General features: G+C 39.3%; 1 protein-coding gene across 7 annotated transcripts in view; it reads right to left on the reverse strand.

Annotated features, from left to right (window-relative positions):
- Positions 1–25986, reverse strand: part of DLG2 (discs large MAGUK scaffold protein 2) — a 1498860-nt gene that overhangs the window by 226103 nt on the left and 1246771 nt on the right. The window lies entirely within an intron of this gene.

Consider the following 25986-nt stretch of genomic DNA (forward strand, 5'->3'; position numbering starts at 1 on the left):
AAATCTGATGAGGTTCAACAAGGACAAGTGCAGAGTCCTGCACTTAGGATGGAAGAATCCCATGCACCGCTACAGACTAGGGACCGAATGGCTTGGCAGCAGTTCTGCAGAAAAGGACCTAGGGGTTACAGTGGATGAGAAGCTGGATATGAGTCGAAAGTGTGCCCTTGTTGCCAAGAAGGCCAATGGTATTTTGGGATGTATAAGTAGGGGCATTGCCAGCAGATTGAGGGACGTGATTGTTCCCCTCTAGTCGACATTGGGGAGGCCTCATCTGGAGTACTGTGTCCAGTTTTGGGCCCCACACTATAAGAAGGATGTGGAAAATTGGAAAACGTCCAGCGTAGGGCAACAAAAATGATTAGGGGACTGGAACACATGACTTATGAGGAGAGGCTGAGGGAACTGGGATTGTTTAGTCTGCGGAAGAGAAGAATGAGGGGGGATTTGATAGCTGCTTTCAACTACCTGAAAGGGGGTTCCAAAGAGGATGGATCTAGACTGTTCTCAGTGGTAGCAGATGACAGAACAGGGAGTAATGGTCTCAAGTTGCAGTGGGGGAGGTTTAGGTTGGATATTAGGAAAAACTTTTTCACTAGGAGGGTGATGAAACACTGGAATGTGTTACCTAGGGAGGTAGTTGAATCTCCTTCCTTAGAAGTTTTTAAGGTCAGGCTTACAAAGCCCTGGCTGGGATGATTTAGTTGGGGATTGGTCCTGCTTTGAGCAGGGGGTTGGACTAGATGCCCTCCTGAGGTCCCTTCCAACCCTGATATTCTATGATTCTATGAAATCAGGCCCATAGATGTAAGAAAAATGCTACAGAAATAATTGGATATAGAAAGTTATCAGAACTGTGGAATATAAATCAAATTGCTTTTTTAATGAAACATTCAAAGGACTGATCTTGTATTTCTTACTCAGGTAAAACTCCCATTGAGTTCAGCTGGAAATGTGTCTGATTAAGGAGTGAGGGATCAGGACTCAAATCTCTTAATAAGGTGAACATTCCATAAAGGTCAAGGTACAAAATTTCAGACTGATAAATTAAAAGAGGCTCGTTTCCATCGTCAGTTGAGAATACACTGTGAAAGTATGTACTGGTTGTATTTAATGTATTAGCAATATTACTAATACTTCTGAAGTATTGTTCTTATCAAAACTATTAATCTTATCTCTCCTACCAAGCTCTTTAATTTTAACATAGTTCCAAAATTACTCAAGAAAATCCTGTTAAAATAGTAGTTCAGAATAGAGTTGATGTAACTTGATTTACAGTCCTTAATCACACAATTTAACAAAGTGTAGATATCTTTTTTTATCCTCATTATTTCTGAGTAGTTGATACTGACTTATTTTCCATTTTAGATAATTTCTCTATTAGTCTTTGGTTTAATCAAATATTTCCTGAGTCACTTATGGACGTGGCTACATATAAATAAAGCAAAATATTCTCCTAGAAACACCTGTGCCAAACACCCCAATATCTACGTTACCTGCTTTATTCAACAATCCCTGAAACTGGTCAACAAAGATGTCACACAATCTTTGAAATCCAGCACCTCGGAACTCAGAACATGTCTATGTAATTTGTGCCATCAGTGATTCAAAAGAGACTCCAACAAAGCAACAGTTTAACAGTGATCTGAGGAACACAGGAATTGCCATACTGAATTAGGCAGTTGGTCTAGCAAATCAATGATTTACTGTACAGAGAAACAGACAGGCCAATAAAAATGCAGTGTTGGCAACTTTTACAATTTTATCATGAGTTTTGCAATATTTGATGTGTTTCTTAAAGCCCCAGCACCTAGATTCAACTGATTATATGAGCATCTCAGCTTTCACTAAAAAAAAAACCAAACACCCACACACAAGTTTCTAGCCCTCATCTTTGCAGAGAAAAGCTGGAAAAATTAACCTAAAAGCTCAAACACCGGAAAATAAACAAATTTTTTATTTAACGAATTTCATGATTTTTAAGCCAATCTCATGAATGTTTTGGGTCTGACTCATGAATTTTGAATGCTTGGGATAGACGATAATGGAAATGTGATTGAATTAAGTGAGAAAGCACGCAAATAGAACACTAAATGATGTTGCGAAGGTACCTGGTCCAAGTCAGCGCTAGGTATGGATGAGCGTTTCATTGCCAACGCATTTGTTGAAGTAATTACTGTAGCCAGCCCCTGTCGTGGAAGATCTGAAGGCAACAGAGTATTGCTTTCAGATGCAGCAATGATACAGGCAATTTAAAGGCGAAATTCATCCATTCAAACTGAAGTCTAAATGAGGCTGACAATCACGTCAGTCTCTGAAGATAGACTCATGGTATTGGAAAACTCTTCTGACATGCAATTACTAACTTAGAAGAAAGGAAGAAGATTTGGACAGCGAAGACACAAAGGCCCAGATTTTTAAAAGCAGCCTCCAATTCTGGATGTCTGTTTTGGGGTGTCCATCTTTGGAAAACTCAGGTCCGATTTTCAGAAGTCTTGAGCACCCACACTCAGCTCAGTTCAATGAGAGTTGCAGGTGGTAAGGTGAACATTAAGTCTTACATCTGTAAAGATGGGTACCCAAAACTAGAGAGCACTTTTCAAAATATGGCCCATTTTATCTCCTGGGTATAACTGAGGGCCCTCAAAAAGGAAAAATTCATCCTCTAATGTATTTTGAAGAACTTGTTGGAAATGCTGGGTCTGACTGTAATCTCAGTTTTTTCAGATTTACACCGGTGTCTCCATCTTTAGCAGAGTTACTCCTAATGTACCAGAGTATAAGAGATATAAGGAATTCGGTTTGCAGATCTTAGGAGAGGATTATTAACTCTGAAAGGGCATCCTGAGCATTTCATCAGCAAACATGGAAGCAGCAGCCTCCTGCAGCTTCATTAAAGTGGAGGGACAGTGGAGGGATGGCTGCCTTTGCAGACTTGCTTGTACGCATTATGCAGCTACTACTAAGAGGGAAGAACATCTTTGTGTAACACTGACAGACCCCGGTTGTCGGCGGGGGGGATCGCACTGGGGACCTCTGGAGCTAAATGCCAACTGGCAGTTAGCTAAGGCTGTAGCATTCTCATAATCTATCTGAGTGATCTCAGTACCACTGGATGGGACAGAACACCACACCCAGAAGGTGCGTGGGGTACATACTTCCCCTAGCTTCAGAGACTTCCCACTTAATATCCCGGACGAGCCCCCACTTGTAACACTGACAGATCCCAGTTGTCAGCAGGTGGAATCGAACCTGGAACCTCTGAAGCTTAGTGCATGAGCCTCTACTGCAGGAGCTAACAGCCATAGCTGTTAGTTAAGGCTGTAGAGCAAACTCATTTATACAGCCTTAATATATATATTTCTCTCTCTCTCTCTCTCTCTCTCTCCTCCTCCTCCTCCCCCCCCCCCAATAGGACAGAACCCCACACCCAGGAGATATGTTGGTTACATATGGAAGGGGGAGCAGCCTCTGCAGCTGCATGACTTGGGAAGTCCTTTGGGCTTTCATGGGCCTGTAGCTACAAATGCTACTGAAATATCTGTCTTCAGCTTCTGCGATTGGGTAAAATAAAACCAAAAGATGTTATTTTGGCTATCTATCTCACATCTACTTTCAGAGCCTATTGATATTTTGCATTTGCCATAGAAACACAACATGATCCTCAAGGTGAAACCCTTATCTCATCCTTCCACACAGGTCTCAGGCAGATTACACAGCATACACATTTTTTGTCTACAGCCACTGATGAGTGACAAAGATAAGTTCAACAAAGTACAAAAGAGGTCAGATTCAGTTGGCCTTTAAAACAATTTTACTGCAGTTAAAAATCAGTGCTTTGCAGAGGCATTTTACTATTAGCAGTTGCCTTCCTAAATGTCTGACATTTAAATTTATATGGGTAACAAAATGCCCTCCACAGATTTTCTTCAGTCATCTAACTTCAAAGGGTATGCGATCCATTCAGGAGTCCAAAGTTAAGCAAAATAATAAAGTATTTCTTTTCTTTAAACTCTGACCTTTGGACTGCTTTTCAGTAAATATCAGAAATCTCTTTTTATGAAACAACCTGGATCATCATAGACAAGTACAGTGTCCAGCAGCACAGTTTATACAGGAAAATATTTTCTTTCAACCAGGGGAGAAGTAGATGCTATTATTAGAATGCAGCAAGTGCTGCAGAATACGTCTTTCTCATTTAAAAATACTTGATTTATTTTCTTGTTCATATAATATTCAGAGTTCGATCTCACCAGCTACAACACAGCTAAAGGGGTACCACCAAGCCTCATGCCCTTGAAAATAACCAGGGTTGCTGTGACTTTTCCCCATCCTTACAAAAAATACCTACAAATAAGTGCAATACCCACAAGGATTTATGAAGTGAAACACCTCATACAGACTGAGATTCATTTTGTAGGCATGTTTATAAAAAGGTTCCCATAATATCCACACTGAAAAGTTGGCCATTACTGTATTTAAGACAGACACAATAATGCAATAATTAAGTCCCCAGCTCATTAGCTAGTTAGGTCTACAACTATTTCGGATCTTCCCTTAGATTGTGATACACTTTCATCCACCTAGCTGCTTCTCCAGCAGCTAATTTGTTATGAAGTTTCATACAAGCCAAGCCAAACCAACAGTGGTGGGATGAACAGACACCAACATTTTGGCCAAATTTTGAATGCAACTATCCTGACTTTTCTGATTTTAATTCCATATTTTCGATCCTTTTGATGCACTAAACTATTTGGGTAGAAACGTGAGTTTTCCCTGTATGGAAGCTTATAGCCATTTCTTAGGTTCAACTAGACATTCATATTGCATTAATGTTAATGTTGAGTCTTTTTGGTTCTTTCTTTAATATATTCCCCTACTTCTTCACTTGCATAATTGAGTCAGTCAGCTTGCAGGTTTATATCTGCTAGATGTGTATATCCAGGGTGAACTGCTACAATAGTTCTTTAAATTCCTCATTTTGTAGTATATTGAAGGCGACCTTGTTTACGTTAAAAGGCAACCTTTTAAGATGACACTGGCATGAGAAATATCTCCATTTCGGGATCATCATGCTCAATGTTCTGTTTTTTCACTTCAGTAGATAACATTTTATTCAAGGGTATATTTGATTTTAAAGAATCACAAGAAATCAATTTTAACACTTTTTGAGGTGAGCATGCATCTATCTATTCATGCTCACCTCAAAAAGTGTTCAAGTTGATTTCTTCTGATTCTTCAAAATCAAATATACCCTTGAATAAAATACTTAACTCTTGAAATTGTTTACATTTTATCTTAGAAGTTGTTTGTTTACATGATTTCAGGCTATTTAAAGGATTGTTTCCTATCATTTCTTTCAATATAGGTATGCAGAGTCAGATACATTCATGATCATGATGAATGGCAATCACTAAACATTAATTACCAATTTGCAGTACTGACCAGCAGCTTTCACATTTACTAGAATGAGAATGAGATAGCACCAACTAATGGATTCAATGGTGAGAAGACTGAGCTACCAAGGCCAGCATTGATATAGAAGCACCTGATTACTCACACTGCTTATTTTCCAGGCATTTCAGGCTCTAGCAAACCAAGTCCTCAACAGTTCACACAAACAGCCGTATTCAAAAATCCAATGACAGTTGTATCAACCGACTCAAGATACTCCTCTCTATATATTCACCTTCTCCTTTAGGCTCTAGATAGCTTTATATCTTTCTTATTGTTTCCTAATAGGCCAAATGAGAACCCTGACATTCTCTTTTAACTTTTGAAATTAGTTTTCATTCACCGATTTAAATTAAAGCCTAATGTTTCCGGTATCAGAAAAGCTGTTATGTTAATTTAAAAACTTTAATGAGAAATTAAAAGGGAGAACAAGCAAACAAACAGAAAATTTGATAAACCACCCACCCCCTTCCCTCTTACACTTCCCCATCTTCCCTTCCCAAGCAACAAAACCTCTCGTGATTCAGTTTTTTCTCTTTTTAAACAAACAAACAAAACCTCCTGGGTTTTCACAATCCCGGATAATAAAAACTTACTATTTGACCTTTTCTTCAATCTTTCTGGCAGGTGTGTTAGAAGTTAATGAAACAAACATGCAAACTACAGTGACACTGAATATCTTATTATAAAATTGCTAGAATAGGCTTAAAGTTTCAGTGGAACCCTAACTTAGGGACTGTTCATTATTGGCTTAAGAATATAAATGCTAGGATTTTTTTTCAAACCTTGCTTCTCACTTACTCTCCAAATGTATCTATTCCTATATTTTATATGAAACTAAAAATCCCCCACAGAAGGAGATTGTGGCATGCTGTACCTCAAAATAGCACCCTGTAATCCCCATATTCATAATTGCTATATGTTTGTGATATTTCATACAATGCATGCCTTGCAAGATATGATATGGAAGGTCATGATCTGCTGAAACTCATCATTCTGTCAAAATATGTATATCGTTATTATATAACAAGCTATGAGATTTTGCTATATGGTTGTTATTGAAATATGTTGTGAGTTTTGGACAAGTCGACTGCTAGCTCTCCAGTGACTAAAACGGTGGTGACCCACACCCAGGCGGGGGTTAAACGACCATTGATTAACAGGGAAATTGTAAACAAGAGATTTACGATTCTGTCACCACATAATGAAGATTGTTCCACAATGTGACTCAGCAAGGACCACCCGGTCATTCCTGGGGCACTATCTATCCAGGGACATGGATTGAGAGTATAAAATAAGGGATAGTGGAACCATCTCTTCGCTCCTCCACCTACGCTGAAGGCAACAAGAATGCTGGGAAGACAAAGACTTTGAACTGAGGAGACTGGTCCTAGGCAGAGAAGTGGGGTGAGAAAAGCTGTTTAATTCAACTCTTGCTTAGTCTAAAAATTTAGGATTTAGAATCATGTTTACTTTTTATTTTTATAAGGTAACTATCTCTGACCTTTATGCCTACCACTTATAATTACTTAAAAATCTATCTTTCTGTAGTTGTTAAACTTATTTTTAATGTTTTATCCTTACCAGTTAATCTAAAATGCTTGAGGAATCCGCTCGGATTACAGAGGCCGGTGCATGTCCACTTTCCTTTGATGATGTGGCAAACTAATTAATGAGCTTGCACTGTTCAAAAGAAGGTCTTGAGCAGAGTAAGACAGTATGTTTCATGGGTGCAATGCTGTCGGTTTGAGAGATTTACTGGTGTTACTCTGTGCATAGTTCATGAGTGGCTTGGAGAGAATTCATGCAATTTAGCTTGGGCGTGCCAGTGCATGCTGGTGGCTGAGTGATAACAGTGCCTGGAGGGGTTTGCTGCATGTCACTGGCAAAGCAATATGAGAGACAGCCCAGACAGGAGAGTTAAAAGGGCACAGTGGTCCAATGGTTCCAGGTCGTACCCCGGGGATCCTGTCACAGAGATAAAATGATATTCTGATATTTTTGCTTAAAGGAAGCATTCTCAGACCTCTGGAGACCCTCACCACCCAACTCAAAGACTCTTTGCACTATTAATAAAACATGTCACTGACAAATGGCTCCTGGCTGATGTATACAGAGAATTAAATAATTTCACCTGCTATTTTTAGATTTTCTGTAGCTGTAAAATCTCCCTCTCCATTTTATGCAGATATCTGTTGTAGCACTAAGAACAAAAACTGGAAGGCTTTTTTGTGAAAGCAAGTTATTTTAGAAGCTAAGATGCATTGGGAATGTCTACTCTAACTTTGAGATTAGTAAAGGAAGCTTGAAGTTTTTGTTTTTACAAACTCATTTCTTTGCCTGTGGTCATAAAATGACCAAATATTATGGTTATTTGCCACCTGCTAACAAATAATTTCAACTCCCTGGTTGATTTTATCCCCTTGGTTAAGTAACTGATCTGAGCGTGAAGGTACTGTATTCTGTTTGGGCAGCCTAATCTGAAAATGTAATATCCAAGAGCTAATAACACTGGTGCATATATTTTACAAGTGAAAAATTCAGGGGGTTTAATGGATATATCACTTATACAACAGGATTGTTTCATTTTAGTAGGTATGATCCCCTTCCTCCTTTTACATGTGAGTTTACAATTTAATCTAGTAAAAGAACAATATTTTGCATTTCAATAGCACCATCCTTCTGAGGAATTCAAAGAGCTTTACAAAGGTTGAGCCTAGCACTACCCTGGTGAGGTGGGTAAGTAGTATATAAAGAATGATGCACTGAAGGGTTAAGGACGTGCACTATTGCAAGAAGTTGGATGATGGAAGTTTTACTATTCATTTTAATGGGAGCAGGTCCAGGTCATAAGTGTGTTGGCCTACCTCACGCAGTGAATCCGCGGCATATATTCTGGCTTCAAGATCTATGCTATAACCAATATACGTCTAATTTAGTCTGCAGCAGAGAAGAATGAGGGTGGAGTTGATAGCTGCTTTAAACTACCTGAAAGAAGGTTCCAAAGAGGATGGATCTAGGCTGTTCTCAGTGGTAGAAGATGACAGAACTAGGAGCAATGGTCTCAAGTTGCAATGCGGGAGGTCTAGGTTGGATATTAGGAAACACTATTTCATTAGGAAGGTGGTGAAGCACCGGAATGGGTTACCCAGGGAGGTGGTGGAATCTCTATCCTTAGAAGTTTTTAAGATCCAGATTGACAAAGCCCTGGCTGGGATGATTTAGTTGGGGTTGGTCCTGCTTTGAGCAGGGGATTGGATTAGATGACCTCCTGAGGTCTCTTCCAACCCTAATATTCTATGATTATAACACCATGGCAAGTTCTGCTCTGACCGGAGCTTATCATAAACCATGTTTACAAGAATGTTCATAAGATGCTAATGAGAATAAGGGGAACTAAGAGAAAAACCTACGAAAAGTAGGGCACCCCAAAATTTATGGGCTGTAGAAATACACAAGGAAAAGGAGGGTTGGAATCCCCATGCACATACATATGGTGCTAGGCATGGTCATAACAAGATACAACGGTTTCCCTGGTAGGAAGGGAGTGGGAAGACCCTAAGGGAAGATCTCATTGGGAAGACACCAGCAGGAACCACCCCTCTATCAATGGTCACCTGTTGAGAGAGCCACCAGACTCTCTAATATCTTTGGGCTTGTGAGAATGAATACAGCAGTAGCTATGGCATGGGCTCTTGCAGGCTTTGTATACTTATGTGTGATTGTAATCTTCTGCTAAGTAAAACTAGTGGCTGTGTGTGGGGTCACTGTCTTCATTCTTCGTGTGTTCCTAGACCCTCCAAATCTAAGGGTAATTTTCACACCGTTGATCTTTTTAAAACTGTATCAACACAGGAGCTGGACTCACTATGATTTAACACAGAATTATCAATTCAATCTAAATAAATGCTACAGAAGACAAATCACATGCAAAGTGTGTAGGGATAATGATTCAATCACATATATTCAATTATTATATACATGTATATATTAAAATTTTTGGACCAGATCCTGTGACCCTTACTCACACTGGCCCTGATTAAAGATAAGCTGAAGTGTTTTCCAGTATAGGGATCTTTCTGTCTAAGGCCCCTATCACTGTAGTATCTAAGGACTACACCACCTCTGACATGTTTATCCTCGATCCTGCTGTGAAGTAGGAAGTGCTATTATCTCCATTTTACAGATTGGAAACTGAGGCACAGAGAGACTAAGAAACACAAGAAGTCTGGGTGGAGCTGGAAAATGAACACAGACAGTAGAATCTGGCCTTTTTAGTGTTATTATAACTAGATAAAATTAGAGTCAGCTACTCAATCTTTCCCTTAATATAGCCATCACTGAATGGTGGATTTCTCACAGAGTCATGCGAATGATAGATAGTCCTAAACAGAACTAGTTAGGAAATTTTCAGTGACATGTTTTTTTATCTGAAAATGCTGATTCAACAAAACGGAAACCTTTCATGGAAACGTATTGGTTTCTATGAAACATTCATCAGGAAGGTTTCTGAGGGCCAGTTTCTAATTAAACTGAGAGAGAAACTGATCCTGGAATAGCCAATTACGTGGTGGTTTGAACCCTCGCCTGGGGATGTGGGAGATGCAGATACGAGTCCCTGCTCTTAATCAATGCACATCCTGGGTAAGGGCCCTACCACCAGGCTATTGGTTATTCTAGGGTAGTGTACACTCTCTCGCTTTTTGTATGTGTTTGAAACATTATAAAGCTCTCAGTTTCATTCTCATGCAGAACGAAAACAAATGGTGAAACCTTGAAATGATTTGCAAAAGTGAATAATTGTTTGCCAGCCAGCCCCAGTCATAAGCACTCAAAAAACACAGTTTCCCCCCGTGAGAATTCATACAAGAACTTTTTCTATGAGAAATAATAGACCATGTTCTTCAAAAGGGTAATATGTAGATATTTTTGTATTTTGCATCATATTGAATAAATGCCTTTTGTGTTAGTTGTGCAGCTAATTTTGAATGTCAACAAATCTTTCAAATAATAACCAGTGAGTTTCTATATTTGTATATAAAACCAACACATTTAAGTGATAAGTAGGCATTTTAATATTTATGAATTGTGAGCTTCCTCCAAATATAGAAATGTGATAGTTATCACTACAGGTGTTTTCCAATTGTCGGATTAAAATAATGACTGTTTATTCATTAAAATTCAGAAGAAAAGATCTATGACTGAGCCCACATTATTGTGATGCAGATTTCCTGGAGAATCTCACAAGTCTGTACACGCAGAAATGTAACTTTTTAAATTGTTATGTTGCTGGTCTCCACTGCCCACCTATGCCGCAGCATTTCAGATGGGTGTACCCAATACCTGGAGCAGGCATGTTTATTGCATAGCCTTCAAATAGTTAAAACACGAATGTAGTATTAATGAAAAGAAAGGATGTATAGGACTGATGAGGCAATTCCACCTGTACTATCCCACCCCTTGTCTACTGTGATTTTAGACTGCAGCACACCTGTTATTCTCATTTTCAAGACATTCTCTCATCATTTAAATTTTTATGATAATTAGAGATATTACAATAGATTGTTTTCATTTGAATTCCTGTAGAATCTCTGAAGTATATAATCCATGCTTTAATTGGATTAATATAAACAACCACATTTTGGATCCAATTTCATGCCAACCTCCTTGCATGTCAAGAGAGGGGCAGGATTCAGCATAAATATGGTTTAGCCATTCCAGCCCATCTGACCAGACTATTTAATGTACTAGCTACCCTACATGGCATTCTAACAAAGTAAATGACATCACTATATTTGTGAAGCACGAGTAACCAAGGATGGAGAAAGAAGCACTGGCAGAAAAGTATGAGGAGACATGAAGATGGAGCATTTCAGAATAAGTGGGAACCTTCATAGGAGTAACTATGCTATGGAAATAGCAGTTTGCAGGATCATACCCCAAAGGGGTTGAGTGCTTAGCATCTTGCAAGAGCGGGATATCAGAGGCTCAGGGGAGGAAAGTATAATACAAGTACAGAAAAAATTAAATAGGCAAGGCAATAATTTCATTTATTTTAGTTGAGTGACTTCAAAACTGCTAGATTAGGCCCAGATTCTGCAATGGAATCTGCACAAACAGGCTCTTTTGCCAGCACAACTCCCATTAAAGTTAGTGGGAGGTCTCCCTGCATGGATCCTGTTGCAGGACCGAAGCCTTAAAAAGATATTTTGAACCCTCTTGACTGCATTCAAGGTAAAATTTTAAATCAGATTAAAAACAATCATTTCTCATGAAAATCAAATCATAATGTTTTACGATCTAGCAAGGGAGACACAGGACAGGGAATAGAGATTTTACCCTTTAAAAGAAAGAATTTACCATAATTGAAGCTACAATACCTTCATACTCTCCAGTTAAATTCTGGATTAGATGACATAAGGTATTAATTATAATGAAGCAAAGAACTTTTTAACATCTAAATCTGTTTTTCTTCACCATTCATAGAATCACACTGAACTGATACTGACTGACTTAGGGTCTGATCCAACAACCACTGAAGTAAATGGGAAGACTCCTAATTGATTTGTGGAGGTGGATCTGACTTTTAAATGACTTTATAAAGAGTTCTTATACCCCTAATTTTTATACATCGCATATTTTCTGTACATTTTAGGTCCACAAATTTGCTTTGTTATATTTTGTTACCTTTTAAAAATCATTTTTTTTTTTACTAAAATTGCTCTTATGAATTTGGAAGGAATAACTACAATAGGGTCAATTAACTCTTTTTCTTTATCTCTTTCGCGAATATTTTGTGTAAAATTGACTTTTCTAAGATTTTTTTAAAGCTCATCTGAAGTTGTCTAGCTATCAGTGTTACTCTTTAACAGGATTTAATGTATGTAAATTATGAATAATGATAATTTTCACCATTTCTATAGAAGGTAAAGAGGGGTTAGGACTGGGGAACATTACAATCTTGTTTCATAAGGAATTTTACTTTGTAAACAAAGAGCACTTGCCTATATATGTTTAATTTAAGAGAGTTTATTATACTGCTCTTATCTTAATTTTTACCATTCTCTGAACACTTATCATGTGGTCACAGTTCATCTTGCATATTAAAGTGGGCAAATACTGACAGCAACTCCTATGCATATGAATAAAAATGCTGAGCTTTCATTCATTTAAAACTATAACCAGGAGCAAAATAAAATATCAGTTCAATAGTATTCACAACTGATTACAGTTCAAATATTTTCCTTTCAAAACATTCTATAATTTAAATTAAACACTGATTTACAGAATAATACTGTAAAAACACAGGGTAAGGCTTTTTTCAAATGAAAGAGGAAAAAAGAAAAAGAAAAACCACAGTAGTCAGCTAATGAATAAGTGTGTCTCCAATCAAGAGAAATATATGGCACTGGGGAAGGAAGGAAGTGATTGAATGATTTTGAACCAATTTATAACCTGGTTTCCATTCAATTCCACTTGCACTTGTTACAATCAGTTTTACTGCCATAGTTCAGTAAAGCCCACTCCTATTTGAAAAATACATCCAAAATATCTTGTAGCTAGAAAAAATGGAGGCTTAATCAATGCTGGGGTTGGCTTTTGAAAATACTTTATGGTACAGTAAGTTTACTGGTTGAAAGCCTTGAATACAAATAATCTAATGCAATCTAACACATTTTAAAAATATTTTTAAATCTATAGATAATTAGAAAACGGAATAAGAATATAAAATTTTGTACTGCTACATCTAGTTATAACTAGCACTTCTATTGTGACTTTCATACTCAAAGTGCTTTACAAACGTTGACTAATTAGTTCCAATTTCATTTAATTTCAAAAAGTAAAACATTAGGAAAAACAGGCTATGTCTAATGTTATGGCATCACCATAACGATACTAACAGCTAGTAATATGCTACTATCTCACATGCATAGACACAGGGTCACTGACACTAGTGAAGAACACATTTTTACACACACACACACCTGAACACAGTTACCCCTTTGTGCACAATATGTTCATTCGCACACTGTTTTCTTCAACTGAAATGTAGTCACCAATGCCTGAAAATTTGTCCTTGAAAATCTTCTGCTTAGTCAAATGGTGAGCTATATTCCTTGTGTACCAATTAACATAATCTGTCTGGAACGCCTCCTCAGAAGTTTCACTACACTATCAGCTCTCATAGGAAAACAACAATATAATTCATAGTTATTGAGGTGTTGAAATGTTGGTCAGAATTCCTAAAATAAACTTAACAGTCAGTTTAAAGGGAGTATTACTGAATAAATGTCTACCTAGCATATCTAAGATCCCATAGAATTCTTTTGGCAGAGTTGTTGCAGTTGTTAAATATTTTCACACGCACGTAAGTTTCTGAAAAACCCACCATTTTGTATTAACCCTTCCATGCCGAAGCCCCATCAAAAATTATTTGTTTTTGAAAGTATGAAGGAAATCCCTTCAGCCCGTTTTAATTCTGAGGGAGTAAGGCAAAAATGCACTTTTAACGCAATAAAAAATATGACAATTCTTTTTCACTTATAACTCAAAAACAGCTTGGACTCAGAATGTGGTAGATATAAAGGCCCTGATTCTAAGCCCATTGAAGTCAGTGGAAGTATCTCCATTTGGATCGAGCCCTCACTAAGAGTACATTCACAACCAAGTGTTAAGAAAAGCAGATTCAAAATAATTAAGTTTCAGCTGATTTTCAAATTGCATAATCAGTAAATGCACATCAAAATTTCACTAAGTGCCAAGTTTGCTAATTTCTTGTGCTATAATATTTTTTGCATGATGTGACAATAACACCACAGAAACTTGATGTATATAAGTAACTGTGTGAATGAATGTGAATGACCAACACAATGCAGTATAAAGTATTAAAACAAAAAACTATGTAAAAAGGGCAATCTCCCATAACTCTCTGCAAACTTTAAAGCTTTTCCTTCTAGTTTAATCTCTCTATAACATACATGGTGCCTGTCTGTTCTGAGGATGGACCATAGCATTATGCTGGGGTTATGATTTTCCCTTTGCCAGCTGCAATGTTGAAGCTGTAGCCTCCACAGAATACATCAGCATGATAGCTAACAAGAACATAAGAACGGCCATTTTGTGTCAGACCAAAGGTCCATCTAGCCCAGTATCTTGTCTTCCAACAGTGGCTAATGCCAGGTGCTTGAGAGGAAATGAACAGAATAGATAATCATCAAGTAATCCATTTCTGGTCATCCACTCCTAGCTTCTGGCAGTCAGAGGCTAGGGACACCCAGAGTATGGGGTAGCATCCCTGTCAACCCTGGCTAATATTCATTGATGGACCTATCCTCCATGAACTTATCGAATTCTGTTTTGAAACAGTTATACTTTTAGCCATTCACAACATCCCCGGCAACAAGTTCCACAGGTTGACTGTGCATTGTGTGAAGAAGTACTTCCTTTTGTTTGTTTTATTTAAACCTGATGCTTATTAACTTCATTGTGTGACTCCAGGCTCTTGTATTATGTGAAGGAGTAAATAACACTGCCTTATTCACTTTCTCCACACATGATTTTATAGACGTCTAGCATATCCCACCTTAGTTAGCTCTTTTCAAAACTGAAACGCTCCAGTCTTTTTAATTTCTCATCATATGGAAGCTGTTCCATACCCTTAATCATTTTTGTTGCTCTTCTCTGTAGCTTTTCCAATTCTAATATATCTTTTAAAAATATTTTTAAAAGATTCTTTTTTGAGATGTGGTGACCAGAACTGCATGCAGTATTCAAATTGTGAGAATACCATGGATTTGTATAGCGACATTATGATATTTTCTGTGAGGAAAGGTAAAGCAGTGTCTTCTCTAGCCAAGGTGAGGTTCTTAAACCAGGGACCCGGATGGAGAGAGAGACTTTTTAGAAGTTCTGGCTCCCCCTGCTATATGACCTATAACCTCTAGGTAAAGAAAAAAAAAGCTAGCTTTCAGACTTCAGTGGGTTGAAGTTCGTACATTAGTTTTGCTTATTTCCTGTTTGCTTCCATGGTCATGCCCACGTTTCTGCTGTCCCAGGAGATGCTGAAGCCTATAAAGAGAGTTTCAACCAGCTGGAATTCCCTGCTTCAGCTGATGTTTTAGTGAAGTGTTCCTCTTACTGCAGCTGAGGCATAGTTTCCCTGCCCCTCTGGGGGAGGAGGGGAAACATACCTATCTTTGATACATGATATATGAAGAACATCTGTTTATATAAAATATAGTCACATTTAATTCTCCTATGTGTCGATGTGTGAGGCTCTGTCTAGGCAAAGCATTCTCAGTATGGGGTCCATGACTGATGAAAGTGCTTCTGGCTTTGGTTTGCAGCAGACCAAGTTGGTTGACTTCCATGCCATGCTGACGGGCCTTATTTAGTTGCCCTAGAGGGCAGAAAACAGCAGGCAGGCGGAGGTGAAGAAAGGAATCTGGGTTGCACGAACTTAGCTTTGCATGTTGAGCTTTTGTTTCCTACTTACTGCACCTTTAGCTCTCTGAGTATTCTGTTGTCTGTTGAGGTAGGCAGCCATTTTGAAAGTCTGGATTGTTTCAGCTTACTATTACTGAAGAGAGACACAATGCTTTCTATCAGAAGCTTTACACTTGTTATCTTCTATTGTTCATTCTCTTTACCCAGCCAAGGTGTTTCTATACAGTCCACCACCATGGCCATCTAAGCAATCTGATTCAAATCTCACTGAAGTTAACGGGAGTCTTTCCACTGATTTCAATGGGCATTGAATCAGGACCTACATTGGTCCAAATCACTGTTGTGATTTTGTAACAAGAATACATGAAACCAAGGATTGGGATGGTAACATTTTTTTTTTTCAAAATCAATGTAAATAATGTGAAGTATTTTAAATACTAGTAAAATGTGGTAACATTTCATATTACAAATGCCTTCTCCCCCTTGAAAGCACTAATTTACACCTTCCCCCTATCTTTTGGGATAAGGAAGACTGAAAATAGCTTTTTTTGGAGTCTGGCAGTGTGGGGCAGTGCTGAGCACAGCACTTCTTCACTGGATCAGGGCTCTGCTGCATAACCAGCTGAGGAATCATTGTTGAACATCACAAAGTACACTCTCCCTATCTCTTGTGAGGGCTGAGCTATCTGCCTTCTGCAGTACTACCCATTACTGCAGGCACAAGGATGGAGACACTGGGAACCAAACTAAGTATGTAAGAACATAAGAACGGACATACTGATTCGACGAAAGATCCATTTAGCCCAGTATCCTGTCTTCCAAAGCTGTCCAATGCCAGGTGCTTCAGAGGGAATGACAGAACAGGTAACCATCAAGTGATCCATCCCCTGTTGCCAATTCCCAGCTTCTGGAAAACAAATCTCACTGCAAACCCCTTGCAGTAGGTGAGTCAGGAGTATTTCCATCCTTTTTAATAGGTGTCTGCAGTTATAATGTCTAAGCTGTATATGCTCAAGTTCAAGGCCGGATTTAGGGGCAGGTGACCCGGGCGATCACCTGGGGTGGCACGCTTGGAGGGCGCTGGGCTCAGGATGCTATCTTTGTTGTTTGTGACAAAACGGAAAATAGAATGTTTGAAGTAACATGTTTCACATATTCCGTACGTGGATTTATTTTTCACTAACTTCCTAGAATGTTCTGGACCTTTGTAGAATGTCATGGAACCTTCCAGACTTCCTGAGAACTACATTTTCTTCTAACCTCCTTAATGTTAGTTAGTACATTTCAGTTATTCTTAAAATTAAAAAGTTTCTATAAGCTTAGAGGAAACACTTTTATTTGCTTATTTATGGCATGAATAAATACAGATTTACAGATCCCAGCATACAAGTTTATCGTCTTATATGACAGGGATAAATCATGCATTCAAATCGTGTATCAAAGTCATGACATGGACTACAAATGCAATAAAAATAAGGTATTCAAAGGTTTAACAAATGGAAGGGAAGGGCGCCAAAGACGCTCCTTGCCTGGGCCACCGCTTGGTCTAGGGCTGGCTCTGCTCAAGTTAAATACTGGTGAATAACTTGTAGGTGAGTTGCCTTCCCTGAAGTGGCTGCAAGCAAATAGGTGCAAACTGAGTTTTTGCTGCTTCCCTGCTGAACACATACTTGGAACACTGTATGTGGTTTTAGGCACAAAATACTACAAAGGTACAGTGAGATTGGAGGGAGATATGCAACTAATAAATTTTTTAGTTCAGTGGCTGAACCAAAAAATGTTAAAAATATCGTCTCTGGTCAATGTGAAAAGAACATTTTTTTTTTAATGTTTGGGTAAAAATGAAAAGGAAAAAAAAAAGCATTTCAGGTCAAACAAAAGATCAACCCAAAACAAAAGTTTTGTTTAATTTGTGAGGGTTTTTAAACCCTTTTAAAAAATAAACTGGAAGTTAAACTCAAAATGAAATGAAATGTTTAATGTCCTAACAAAAAATGTCCTAACAAAATATTTTAGCCCTTTCCATTTTGGTGGTTTGGGGGGGAGAGGGTTGGACAAAATTTTTTTTGGGTCAACCAAAGAGTTTAATGAATTTGTGTTAAATTTTTGAAAAATTGTTTCAGACAAAAAAAAAAGAGAGAAGTTTTGGCTGAATATGCTCTCCATATATGCAATACGAATGATTTAGAAGTTTAGAGGCATTGCCCTCTGCAGAAAGATTAAAACAGCTAAGAAATATATGTAATCTGCAAAAGAAACATCTAAGCAGGGATCATGACAACTTTCTGTAGATACCACATATGAAAGCTGAACAGAACAAGGAATGAAATTAAGAATAGAAATTTAGTCTGAATTCCAGAAAAAAAATTCCCAACAGTGAGATCTTTCAGGCTGTGGAATAATTTTCAGAGATATCTTGGTAGAAGCATTATGCATTTGACATTATAAACTATAGTGAACAAAGCTCGAGAACATATACTGTAGGAAACAAACCTACATTAGTAGGGAGATTAACTAGGTCTGGTGTCCTCATTTTTTTCCTTCTTACTGTGTCTCCATGTCACAAGGGACAGTTTTGGGACCTGCCTCCCATCTAATCATAAAGAAATGGAGGTTAGTCATCTCCGGACTTCCAGCCTGGTAGGTTTGTTCCATTTGCAACATCTAAGATTCTTTGTGGAAACATACATTACAATAAGTGTATTCTTCCTTTTTAATAAAAAATAGATAAGCATGACACTCATTCAAAAGGGAGCTAGATAGATTCATGGAAGATAGGTCCATCAGTGGCTATTAGCCAGGATGGGCAGTAATGGTGTCCTGAGCCTCTGTTTGCCAGAAGCTGGGATTTGGTGACAGGGCATGGATCACTTGATGATAACCTGTCTGTTCATTCCCTTTGGGCACCTGCCATTGGCCACTGTCGAGGACAGGATACTGGGCTTGATAGACCTTTGGTCTGATCCGGTATGGCCATTCTTATGTTCATTTGTTTCTGTTTTTGAAGAGTCTGCATATGCAGATGGTATAATGAGAAGCTGTAGGTCCCTGAAAGACCTTTGATATCTGCCCCTAATGAAACCTGGAGCTGCCTGATGAAACCCTGGACAGACTCTTGAGACTGTCCCGGAGCTGTTCAACATCATAAGTAATTATTCTTGCCAGTTTCAGGGAACCTTGTTCCAGCTACTTAAATAATAAAGATAATTAAAATACAAGAGATTCAAGCGCGACTGATGCTTTTATACTGTATAGAGGTCAATGACAGTGTCAGAACACGTAGTCCTTACCTAGAGAAGTCACAATCCACAAAATCACAGTGTGTGAGGGGAGGAGGTGGGGCTGCTGCTAGGCTACCACTGAATCTCAAGACCACTCCGCTATTTATGGAATATCAAGCCTAGAGTATGACAGGAACGAACAAAGCAAAATGTCTAATTGATACAGTGCTGTAAATTGGATTTAGCTAAAGTAGGGGATAGTATAATCCAACTGTTAAGGTTTAGCAGAGTCAGTACAAGAGCCACTACATCTTTTGTTTTATAACTGCCGCCTCTACTGCTGCCTTCTCCTTAAAGACCCTATTCAGAAAAAAGACACAACCGAAGCTTTCTGGTGTGTGCAAGCATGAAAAAGATGGCTGATCAGAAGAGAATCTGGGCGGCCAACCAGGAGAAAGGCCAAAAATAAAATATAAATGGTTCTGTATAACTACAGGAGCCTTCTTACTCTCCCAGCTCTCCGCATTAAGTGAGTTGCTATCTCACCAGCTAGGAGCTAAACCCTACTCCCTTAAAGGGCCACCCCACCCTGTGACATAGTGATACTCACCTGGCCTTTGTGAAATGTATTGGGTGATCTCAGTTTAATTCCCAGTGGACCCGAGTCCACATCACAAAGAAAATAAAATTGCAACAACCACCACAACTGGCACTTAGGAGGCGTTGTTTATTTATATATTGTTAACAAAACACCCTTTTACTAACAGGCAATCTCAGCAAAGGGATCCAGGCAGGACATGGAGATCACCCATAATGTTAGTCGCTCTAGGACAAGAGTCACGCACAATGGACCAAATTCTGATTGAATTTACAACCTGTGCAATCCCACTGAAGTCAAGAGCTTTACATGTCTGCCCATAACGCTGAGAATATGGCCTATAGGTGGGTCTGAGGAGAGGAATATGGGAAGTATGCACCAGGCTATCAGGGGATAAAATCACATAGAAAGAAAATATTTTCAGTACTGGGGATTTCTTTCCACCTGGAAGATGCATTTAGTTACAGAAACGGGAGATTTATTGTTAACTGGCTGGCACGCACAGTTTTTTAAAAGCAAAATTGTAATTTTTATTGTTCTAAAATAGCATGAATTTTCTTTCACATTAGAAAAAGCTAGTCTGATAAAATAGCCAACACGCCCATGCTACCCATCCTATTCTGTTCACAACACTATTAATCTGTTTCACTGCTACCAGACAGCGAATATGTCCCCTGTCAACAATCTTCAATAAGATGGCCATTCAAATGGATAGAACATTGAGCTGTGCTGAGGGTGTTTGGTCACACGGGAGATGCACGTTTACTGACTTAACCTGGGTACAGTATATGTTTCTGGATGCACCTGGTACAATGGACAGTTGGGGTTGGATTTTCAAACAAGTGCTCAGAGTGCTGTTTTTTTCCTCCCCTCAAAAATGACTGGGAAGTGTCATAGTGGGAGCTGCTAGGTGCTGAGAAGTTTTGAATATCAGACCCTTATGTCAGGTATCTAAATGAGACTTGAGCTCTTTTGAAAAATCTCACCCTATTTGTGGGTTCTGAGCTCTTGAAAATCTGCTCCCAATTGAGGATTACCTTATTACCTGAAAATTTGCCAGCAAACTCTTTGAAAAACTGGGCATGAGTGGTTAATCAACTGTCACTGTGACAGCAAACTTTTTGGCTTCTTTGTTAGTAAAGCCAAATGCCACATTAGTGTTGTAATTGATTCAAACCACACCTAAAACTGATTGGATTGCTAGATCCTGTCTCGCAATGACAGTTCAAACTAGTACTGACTAGATCACAGGAATGGGGTAATGCTTTTTTAATCCATGGAAGGAAGAAATCAGTGCACTCCGAAAAACTAAAGTAGTACCTGATGGGTAACTGTCAGAACAGTGTGCAAATTGGCACTAAGGTGCTCTTAGGGTCACACAAGGCAAGGAATCCATGAGATATACTGATTCAGCTAATTTCATAGCCAGCCTCCACCAACAGGACTCTTATGAAGTCCTGCCATGAATTAAAGCTGGTGCAACTTCTGGAGGAGGGCAAAAGGTAGTGAAGCTATGGCCCACCCTCCCCGCAAGGGTGAGTCCATCTCCTCTGTCGTAGCTATCAAGGCGGGAAAAGTGAGTTACACATTTCCAACAGTTGTGCTCAGAGAAGTGAATCAAACCCCAAACCCCAGAACTTACAATCTGAGGAGATGGAAAGAAGAAAACAAAGGGCCAACAGGAATGATCTATCTGAGACCTACAATCTTTTGTTTTGGAGGCTAGGAGAGCTATTTATTTTTTAATATACTGGGTGCAACCACCTCGGAATAAATGATACAAACACACCAAACCCACTGTTGCTGTACTATCCCCTTGCCCTGTCTGTCTTCTTAGGCAATACCTATTGCGTACTAACTAAATCCTAGACTGTGAACTCACTGGGGCAGGGACTGTTTTTGTGTTGTTTGTTTGTACAGTGCCTAGTTCAATGGGGTACTGTTTGGGGTGAATAGGTACTACTGCAATAGGAAAAAAAAGATAAAAAATAATAATAATGGATGACAGCATTTTAGTGACATACTTAGTGTTTAAGGGATTCTCAATACAGAGCATCAAGCTCAAGAAATGGCAGTAGCTAGGAAGCAGCTGTAGTTTCTAGTCTATTCCAATCCAGTTTGAGGAATTAAGTTATCTTTAAAGGGACCTTACAGATAGTGAGTTCAGAAATAATTCTAGCATCATTCTTAATGTCATGCAACAAAGTCAGTCACAGGTTAGGGGTCACAGAAGTTGGATACAGCTGGATGGAGGAGGGCTATTGGCTCATCTATGGCCACCCTGTCAGAGCAGACTTAACCTGAATGAATGACTCCTATATTAATGCAGACAGAAGATCCCCAGGTTTGCATGGTGTTAAGAGTCCTTTTTGGGCAGATGCAGCCTGTTGGGATACATGCGAACAGGAGGAGCACCACAGACACAGAGCTGTGGGAATGAGTATAAACTAAAAGACAGCTGGAAAAATCACAAGCATATGGAGCAGGGCTATTCCAGTGCCAGGGAAAAAGGGGGAAAAATGTATCATAAATTATCAAATGAGAGGCAGAGATGAGAAAATACAAGGCAGTGAAACAGAACAGTAACATTTATTTTGTTCATTAGTTTCTATCGTTCCCATCCCAAAGCATGTGGACAATGCTTAATTTGTAATGAAAGAGGTGCTGGGGCTCAAGCAATTCTTTTACATTCATAATTGATGCAACAAATGCAGAGGTGCTGTGGCTATGAACTGCCAAGCCAAGAGGTGCTGGGGCTCAGCTCTGGCAAGCCCTGGCACAAATTAAGCACTGCACGTGGGACACTCTACATTAGTTACAACAATTAGACGGATAAAAATTAAGATCACTCAGGGTAAAGCCTTGTGATGTACTTGAATGCAGGACCCATTTAAGAGAAAATAATGGTGGTAAAAATACATGCAAACAGATATATCTTGGAGTGGGGGATATCAAAGCACCCCAAAATATGCACAGGCTAAATACTGAAAGCGAGGAGATTGTAGAGACTGGAAAGGTAGGATTAGGTCATTGATAGACTGGGGACTCTGTTGGAACGAATGTCTAGGTGGAAAAAATCATTATGGCTGGGATACAGAAGTATATGTGAAGGTTATATAGCTAAAGTAATGATTTTCTGTCTCATGTAGCTGGCAGGAAAGCAGAATTTCCCTCCCACAAAAAATTTCAATTTTTTTTTTTTTTTTTTTTTTTAAGAAAAAAGAGTCCCAAATGGGGACAAAAAGCCAACCAAGTGAAGTTTTTTGATGTAGAAATGCCCTTTTTGGGAAATCCAAAAGTGATTTTTCAGCTTGCTCCCCGGGTTGCTGACTGGAAGCCCTGGCTGAAAGGCCGCCCACCAGGCCTGGAAGAGCAGGGATATGGGTGGATACAAAGGATGCAGCTGAGCTGCTGAGGAGCTTGGCATTCCAACAGCACTGGCTTCCAAGCTCACTGCAGGTTGCCAGGGAGCCCACAGATATTTTGATTCCATCTGTGACACAGGGCCAGAAAGGGTTACCCAACTAGCAGGCTAATTGACCCAGATCCAACCTTTCCAGGCATATTAGTAGATAATGTTTGTGTTTTTGTGTGTTTACATATATATTCGCAAAAAGAAAAGGAGTACTTGTGGCACCTTAGAGACTAACCAATTTATTTGAGCATAAGCTTTCGTGAGCTACAGCTCACTTCATCGGATGCATACTGTGGAAACTGCAGAAGACATTATATACACACACACACACATATATATATATATATATCCATGAAACAATACCTCCTCCCACCCCACTCTCCTGCTGGTAATAGCTTATCTAAAGTGATCACTCTCCTTACAATGTGTACGATAATCAAGTTGGGCCATTTCCAGCACAAATCCAGGTTTTCTCACCCCCCACCTTTCCAAAAACCACACACACAAACTCACTTTCCTGCTGGTAATAGCTCATCCAAAGTGACCACTCTCCTTACAATGTGTATGAAAATCAAGGTGGGCCATTTCCAGCACAAATCCAGGTTTTCTCACCCCCCCACCCCCATACACACACAAATTCACTCTCCTGCTGGTAACAGCTCATCCAAAGTGACCACTCTCCCTACAATGTGCATGATATTCAAGGTGGGCCATTTCCAGCACAAATCCAGGTTTTCTCACCCCCCCACCCTCATACACACACAAACTCACTCTCCTGCTGGTAATAGCTCATCCAAAGTGACCACTCTCCCTACAATGTGCATGATAATCAAGGTGGGCCATTTCCAGCACAAATCCAGGTTTTCTCACCCCCCCACCCCCATACACAAACAAACTCACTCTCCTGCTGGTAATAGCTCATCCAAAGTGACCACTCTCCCTACAATGTGCATGATAATCAAGGTGGGCCATTTCCAGCACAAATCCAGGTTTTCTCACCCCCCCACCCCCATACACACACAAACTCACTCTCCTGCTGGTAATAGCTCATCCAAACTGACCACTCTCCTTACAATGTGTATGATAATCAAGGTGGGCCATTTCCAGCATAAAACCAAGTTTAACCAGAACGTCTGGGGGGCGGGGGGGTAGGAAAAAAACAAGGGGAAATAGGCTACCTTGCATAACGACTTAGCCACTCCCAGTCTCTATTTAAGCCTAAATTAATAGTATCCAATTTGCAAATGAATTCCAATTTAGCAGTTTCTCGCTGGAGTCTGGATTTGAAGTTTTTTTGTTGTAAGATAGCGACCCTCATGTCTGTAATTGCGTGACCAGAGAGATTGAAGTGTTCTCCGACTGGTTTATGAATGTTATAATTCTTGACATCTGATTTGTGTCCATTTATTCTTTTACGTAGAGACTGTCCAGTTTGATCAATGTACATGGCAGAGGGGCATTGCTGGCACATGATGGCATATATCACATTGGTGGATATGCAGGTGAACGAGCCTCTGATAGCGTGGCTGATGTTATTAGGCCCTGTGATGGTGTCCTCTGAATAGATATGTGGACACAGTTGGCAACGGGCTTTGTTGCAAGGATAGGTTCCTGGGTTAGTGGTTCTGTTGTGTGGTATGTGGTTGCTCGTGAGTATTTGCTTCAGGTTGGGGGGCTGTCTGTAGGCAAGGACTGGCCTGTCTCCATGTATATAATGTCTCCTGCAGTTTCCACAGTATGCATCCGATGAAGTGAGCTGTAGCTCACAAAAGCTTATGCTCAAATAAATTGGTTAGTCTCTAAGGTGCCACAAGTACTCCTTTTCTTTTTGCGAATACAGACTAACACGGCTGTTACTCTGATACATATATATTGTTAGAGGTTAACAATTCAACCAAACAGTTTATCGCTGTATTCTGTTAATTCAGAGATAAAAAGAAGATGTTAACTTTTCTTTGAAGTTGTGATAAATCACCTGCAAATGGTGGGAGACGGGCAACTGTCTTATGTTAATGCTTGTAGCTACTTACTGGTGATGCTTAGGAAATATAAGGTTACTTCAAAAGCCTATTGTTTACCAAGGATGGCACGCTGTTAAGAGGTGATCATAGCCTGCCAGTAATCTCTACAAAAACTCTTCGGACCTGCTCTTTTTAATCTCAAATCTTCTTATGCTTCATCAGGGGAAGCCTGAGCCACAAGACTGAGGTCTCCAGTTCCATTCTGGTTCACCCTGATATTGGACATTCAGAATTAGCCCATAGGTTCAGTGCAACGAACTTCTTGCAGCTCTAAAGCTCACATCTGAAATGCACTTAAAAACTCTATTCATGTCTGTATGTATAACAGTCTTTTAACCAATACTCTCTCTTTCTTTTTCTTTTTAAATAAATTTTAGTTTAGTTAATAAGAATTGACTGTGTGCATTTGGGTGAGATCTGAAATATTCATTAACTTGAAGGGTAATGTGTCCGATCCTTTGGGATTAGTTGAACTTTTTATATAATGAAGAAGATTTTCAGTAATTTTCATCATATTTGACTTGGCTGTCTGGGTGGAAGCCCAAGGCTAGGTTGCTTTAAGGGAACTGTATTATTGGCTTCTGGGTAACCAATATTGTAGAAGCTGTTTTGTTGCCGGCTTGGTGAATCTAAGTACTGGAATAACCACCAGTTCTGGGGATTGTCTGACCCATTCTTTGCAGTTTGCCCTAACGGAGTAATCTCAGTTTGTATGTTTCATACCATGCAGGCCAATGTTTCTTTCCCTAAATTTAGGCAAAAAGGGTGAAAATCATGGCTCTAATGAAGTCAAAGCAAAGCTTCCACTGACTTCAACAGGGAGTTTGAAAA

The sequence above is a fragment of the Eretmochelys imbricata genome, chromosome 1 (genome assembly GCF_965152235.1).
Source record: "Eretmochelys imbricata isolate rEreImb1 chromosome 1, rEreImb1.hap1, whole genome shotgun sequence".
In the NCBI taxonomy this organism is placed as follows: domain Eukaryota; kingdom Metazoa; phylum Chordata; order Testudines; family Cheloniidae; genus Eretmochelys; species Eretmochelys imbricata.